Source organism: Palaemon carinicauda, chromosome 30, assembly GCF_036898095.1.
Source record: "Palaemon carinicauda isolate YSFRI2023 chromosome 30, ASM3689809v2, whole genome shotgun sequence".
Taxonomy (NCBI): domain Eukaryota; kingdom Metazoa; phylum Arthropoda; class Malacostraca; order Decapoda; family Palaemonidae; genus Palaemon; species Palaemon carinicauda.
This window is the reverse complement of record NC_090754.1, coordinates 5267811-5274851: the sequence shown is the minus strand read 5'-3', so window position 1 is coordinate 5274851 and position 7041 is coordinate 5267811.

Genomic DNA, 7041 nt, shown 5'->3' with positions numbered 1-7041 from the left:
ACCGTTGGGGGACCCAAGGGCTTTGCTCACCCTCGGGAAAATGACCAGTATCACTCGCCTGCAACCTGCCGCACACGGCTCTCCTCGTGAGGTGAACCTACTTCGTGCCCTTATGAACAGCCACTTCAAGACCTTCAAAACCTCCATCAATGCCTCCACTCGGGACGAAGAGGACACCTATTCAACTTCAACCAAAGCTGACGTGAATGCCGTAGGACACACACGCCTATGAATGCCGTAGGCCTATGAATGCCGTAGGACACACACGCGTGACGAGCCGGAGCGGCAACCTAGCCACCCATCATCCACCACTCCCTCGCACCTCAACCGACTTCTACAGCCACTCACTGCTGCTAATCGGCGCAGTTTTTACTACTTCCTCTCCAGATTCAGAGAGCCCTATTTAATATGTTCAGTATGTTATTTTTAGAGGGGGAGCCATGTACCAACCATGTGTCACACGATCGTACATAGTTCATTTTGTGCTTGTATCTTCGCTCTCCCCTCGCACTAAAAAGAACCTGAAAAATCATGTCTGCTTTTCTCCTCTATAACAGTGTCGATATTTGAACATAAAAATTCTTGTTGCTTTGAGATTTTGTATATAAAGGAGAGTGTTCTTTAATAAACTCACTCAGTTGCTTTCACCCTGTCTTTGAGTCACAACCTTTCTCCTACCCCCTCACAGAGCCTTCTTAGAGGTGCCCTTGGTGGTTCCGAAGTGCTCCATCTTCTCCTGCAACAACCTTTGCTGCTGCTTAATCGATTCCCACATCTTCTCCTGTTCCCGTTGGAACGACTCCATCATTCGTTGAAGTGATGCCAGAATCTCTTTGCTTGCGTTAATCTGATTAACAGGTTGTGGAGTTAGGGCCGGGGACGTTGACGGCAGAGGTTGGTATGACGTCTCGGCAAACTGAGGGTTGTCAGTTGTCGTTGACAACGATCCTTCTTCCTCCACTCGGGGAGGGTCCACGTTCTCTTTAGGGCCACCTTGTAGTAGGTTCTGTTCGGTGTCGGTGGACACTTCTGACAACTTCTCTTGGTGGATGTCCATGCCTTCTAGCACTTTGTTGATGAATGAAGGGGGACCGGAGCTGTTCCTGGGAAGCCACCACACTCGGCAAAGCCTTGGGGAACTGTAGGCACCTAAGGGAGTCATTGGGTAGGTATGGTTCTAGAGAGTTCTTTTGGAACCCTCTTACCCATTTGCGAAGGGTATCCCTCGATGAATCCCTAGTCTCTAGGGTAACTAGGTGGGGGGGCCCTTCGCCAAAGCCGTTGGCCAGCAGGGTTGAGCAAGTGGGGTAACTCTTCGGGTCCCAATACACATCGTGTGGCCACAGAAGTCTTTCCCCTTGTGGTTGCAGAACATCGATCCGCACTTCTCCAAAGGGTCATCCTGAAAAGGAGAAATACTAATGAGTAATTTTTGTTTTTCATATCAGTGATATAAAAGCATACAGTTTATGATAACCATAGTAATCACTATTGTTTATGGTAGCTTAGGATAGCAAGCTTGAAAGGAAATAGAAAAGACACATATCTGTATTTCCTCTCCCAGGCCATTGCTGAGACCTCAGCAGTGTTAATATTCTGTTTCCCTGATAGGGAGGATACAAGGTAGAGAAAATCTAGGAACTAGAGTTAGAATTAGTAAATAGCTTATGATAACATTCTCCACCTGTAGTATTGTATGTATACCTTCGGGTATTGTAAGTCCCTGTTGCTCAAGGAAAACCATCTGGGTGTTGAGGAAATACTCAGCCTCAACAGAATATCATGGTCTCAACTATCGTCCGCGATAGGAAACACAGAGTATATTAGAAAACATATGTACTACTGTATAGTTTTATACAGTAGTTTGCAGGCAGTCACTGCCGTTATTCGGTTAGTACCTGTCGGTGCTAACCGAAAGAGAGAGAGAGAACGATTAAGGAAGGAAAATTCCCTACTATTATGAATGACCATAACAGCTGGAAGTGTAAGGGGACTATAAGTCCATCTACTGTCTCCTTACCAGAATGAAAGTTCCAATGGAAGTGGAAGAATCTATCAGATTCTGGCTCCCACCCATCCACAAAAGACCTGTCGCCGGCAATGAATTCGGCAGCAAGGAATGTGGATGACAGCTCAAGAGAGGGCTGAAGACTTTTTAAAGTATGTTAGGTTGTCCACCGGAAGCCGTCAGAAGCCGTCTCAATCTTCCCACAATAGGGGGAAGGTGGCAAAGACGACGGAACTAACTGCTGCCGGCAGGATACCAGCCGGTAACGCAGTCATCCTAGCAACCCGGGATGACTCAGAATACCTGTGAAAGAATTTTGTGACGACATGTTGTCACTAAAGGACAGAAGGGGAAGAGGTGTTGGTCTTATAATTCAATGATATCAGAGGTGGGGGCAGGTATGCCGCCTCCCTCAAACAATGAGCTGGGGAAGCATGGCTTCCTTTGCTGACGACATTGTCATCGGCAAGACAAGGGCACCCTGAGTATGTCATTATCTGAATCAAAGCCGGAGGCAGAAAGAACATCGTTCAATTCAACGACGATGAAGAGAGACAGTGGCTGCCGTCTATGACGGCGATGTCACTCAGGGAGGGAGGAAGGTTTTAGCCTCTTCTCTTATAGAGAGAATAATTATCGTAGCTTGTCTATAGATTCTAGAGAATATAACATCTCATTCAAATCATGAAGAAACGATAAGGGTGAGGCTAAACGGGGCAATTACTTTACTAACATATATATGAGCAAGAGTACTCTTGGTCTGGTAGGAGCCCCGGAAAAGGTAATCGGTACCACCACGGTTTCCCGCCCGCATACGAAAAGTAAAGTCACATAATAGAGAAGGAATAATTTTCATGTATGCAATATCACATCTTGTATAACTTGCCTAACTAGCTAAAATAATAGCTTAAAACAAGGAAGTGTTGCCCTACTATCTAAATAATAAGCAAGAATGTAACGGGTGACAGCAGTCGTAAAATGGCTGCCTCCGGTCTTGGCAACGCTAACTCAAACACAATTAGATTATTGAAATTTAACTGTGAAAAGTGAGACTAAAATTATACACAGGAACCAATTAATACCCAACTTTCCAAATGACGAGGATGCTAGGGATTGCATGCAGAAAATTACAAAAAACTAGTAAAAAACACTGGGTTAAGGGGAGCACAATACTCTTAGCAGGCTACTAGAATAGGAATGGCATCATGGTAGTAGTAGGGAAGGAGGTCCACCGGGTACCTAGAACGGCACCCCTTTCTTTTGCCACTCTTGCCCCTTACATCAAAGCGTTAAATCTATTCGGGGTGAAGATTGGCATGTATCGTATCTAGAATACGTCCCCTGATATTATGCGATATTCTTTATTGGATACTCGCGCCAGGATTTAGAATCCAGGAGACCTTTGGTCTAATTCTCTGGGAGTACCTATAGGAACCCTTCCATCAGGACGACATGGCCTGAGCCCAAAAAAAAGCAGTATGACAGCCAGCAAACCGACTGATAAAAGTTAAGTGACCTCACCCTTCTCCAAGGGGATCTCCATTAAACTGTGCCTTCCTAGCCCTAAGATATCTCAGATGCTTGTAGCATGATGGCCAATGGCTTAAACAGTCAGAGTACCGAGAAACGCCAACAATTGGAATAAAAATCTCAGAAACCAGTATAACTGAGTAAAAAACCTCCCCGAGGAAAGAGATCACTGTCAACGAAACTGGAACTAAAGACCAAAAACGAAAATGGCGAGTCCGTCTCCAACTAAAATTTACCATCTCAAGGTTAGGCTAGCCGAAACTGACACGAACATAAAAAGACATAAATAATAAAAATGCAATGTAAATGCTAACTTGAAATAGAGCCCAAAGTATCGCAATGCTATAAAACTACTAGCTTACGTGAAACTTACAAAATAAACAAATAAACACGAAAAAAGAGCAATCAGGTATGAACCCCGACGCCATGGCTAGCTGGACTCAAAGCGCTCAGGCTTTCTCTATCACAAAACTAAAATTTAACTCCCGGAAGAAAACCAAAGCAATTACAGCTAAAACAAAAAGCAAAGAGCGATAGGTATTCAACTTTGACGAAGAAGAGGAAGCCATCATACGAAGAAAATCTTTGAAAAAAAAATATAGGATAGTAGCGTGAAGCTGCGATCAGAAGAAAGAAGTGGCAAGGTCGTATGGGAGCACAGAAAGTTGATAGGATATTTAACAGCTCATCAGTTATCCTTCCCCTTAGAAGATTAGACTGGAAAGGTCTATTTGGGGTGCAGATATCTATGGTTATCTTACGATACGTCTCTGATTATACATATCTTCATATAGTCGTTCCGGGGGTGAGAACCCTGTGATACCTGACGGTATTTCTCTTATAATATTAATCGCAGAAATATTATACAATAGGAAGCAGCCGGAGGGAACTTCCATCAGGAGGACATGGCTGGAGCCCAAAAGAATAGTTTGAACATTCATCATCAGGAGCCGTGTTCCTGCATTTCAATTTTCATATCTAAAACTAATTATCGTCACCTGTCCGTCACTGCATGGAAGTTTATGAAGTCAATTCAAGACATACTTTTATATTACAAATATATATATTGTTATTTTAGCTTGGCATGCGGTGAGTATTTCTGTTAATCTTGTATAATACTGTAAATGCTTATGTTGAATCTTCAATATAGTTAAATTTTATGTATGCTGGCTACCCTTTTCATATGCTGTTATTGGTTTGCTATTGTTTTTTACATAATCTATGTCGTGTATAATAGTTGAACGTAACAATGCAAACCGTTTACTTTTCAAGACTTAAATATCGAAAGAATAATTACCTGCATACATACCTGGTAGGCGTGTTAAAGTTCTGATCTATATATATATATATATATATATATATATATATATATATATATATATATATATATATATATATATATATATATATATATATATATATATATATATATATATATATATATATATATATATATATATATATATATATATAGCTTTCTTAATGAGCTTTCTTAATGTACTCATTCAGCTTTCAAGCCACCTGACATACGTGGCATTCATGGCAAAACTGGCTCACTTCCTTATGCATGCCAAGCCAAAGAAAAAGTTTTTCTTCTTCTTCTCCATTGTTTTCCTTATCCACATATGTCCCGTCTCATACGGTACAGCTATCACGTCTTCTCAACGGTGCGGGAATTAATATCTTACAATATAAACCCCATATCGCATTCCCAGGGATATCGGCGGGTCTATGCTTCCACATAATCAATCCATCCTTAAGATAATAACAGGTCGTAGATTGCTGTGCCTTTGTCTTGTTCACTACACGGTATAATAATTCATTTAACGTTGCAATCCTATCAGCCTTTTCTTACAAACTTGTCCTACTTCTAACGCTGAGTTTTCTATTTCTTCTTGGTTTTCTTGTCCAGTCGTCTGTCGCTCCTCTTCACTCGGGCTTACTCGGGAGTTCTCCTCTTGCGTACCATCAAGCAAATCTTCATCTTCGGATAACAAATCCTCCAAGTTAATTGCTCCTTCGAATTATTTTTCTTCTTCAACAGCCACTTTCCTGGTCATACTCCTAGTCATCACACAACTAAGAAACAGATACGGGTAATCCTTCTCGAGTTCAGTCATAGGACTATACTTCAATGGTTTCTCCGTTGCAGTGGGACAAGGCACGAACGGCGCTTCACTAACCTCATTACCCAGCAGGACGTCTACTCCTTCGACAGCCAAAGAATCCTTTACCGCAAAGTCAAAATTACCTGTCACCAACTCGCATGACAGTTTCAAACAGCAAATAGGGGTAAGTTTTTTACCTCCTATTCTCCTCAATTTAACTGAGTTCCCTGTGAGAGACTGTTCCACCATCACACTATGGTTAAAACCTGTGTCGCATAATATCCTGACCGGGGTTCACTCACTCCTGTCTATTGCTGATAACATTCCTTCATCAATATACAGTTTAAAGGTATCCACGCTGTTTAAGGTTTATCCTGTTTGTCGTGTCAATGTTGGCTGGTTTATTTTCCTCTTCGACCTTTCCCGATTGTTTCTTTGTCTTTGCATTCTATGAAGTCAAATCATCCTTAATCACTTAGGCGACTGCTTTTGATTGGTTCGACCAACACTCCCTACTGATATGGCCTCTCTTGCCACACTTAGACAATATTACCCTTCTGCAAGTCTTTCACGATACTTGTAGAAGGAGGATTCGACGATTGTTGCTGTGGTACTATCACATTTTGCTTAGGAACAGTACCAGTGATACTTCCACAGTAAGTATTAAACTTGTTCACATAGTTATTGCTTAACTGGTTTTCCTGGTTTGCAGATACTTGGTCAACTAGTCCTTGCTTTACTGAAAATTCTTCCTCATTCTTCTCCAACAGTTCACGAGCTGCAACAATATTTTCTTCCGACAACTTTGCCGAATTTATCAATGCTTCTAAGGCTAGACACTTGATTTGAGCTTTAATCATTCCAGTCGTAGCATGGCCACCACATGCCATTAGAGAGCCACTGAGCTTCGTTACATTAGTTTATGACAATTCCTGAACACTTCGGTTTTTCAAAAACTCTTGGATATCAAACTATGCCAGCTTGTAATTCAACAATAAAGAAAGCCCTGTTATCACCAAAATTTAAAACAGCCTCGTTCGACTCCAAGGGTCTGGCACCAATAATATATCACACAATGGTCCTGTGTCTGGGAACCAAACATAGGATATTATATATATTACGGCTGGCAAGCTACACAACCTCTCGATTTCCAAACTCACCTCTTTGTTTTTATCTTAAATTTGTTACACTTGACAGTATTAATACCTGAGCTCTAAGACAGTTATATAACTCCCAGACAACAATATATAAAACACTGAATATCCCAAGGTCTCTTAAGTACAATCAAAACACAACTGGGTAATTATTATTAGGATCTATTCAAAATAATTCTTATTTTGATTCTTCAACAAGGATTCGAGTGAATACTAATTCAAAAACTGGTGATTGGAATTA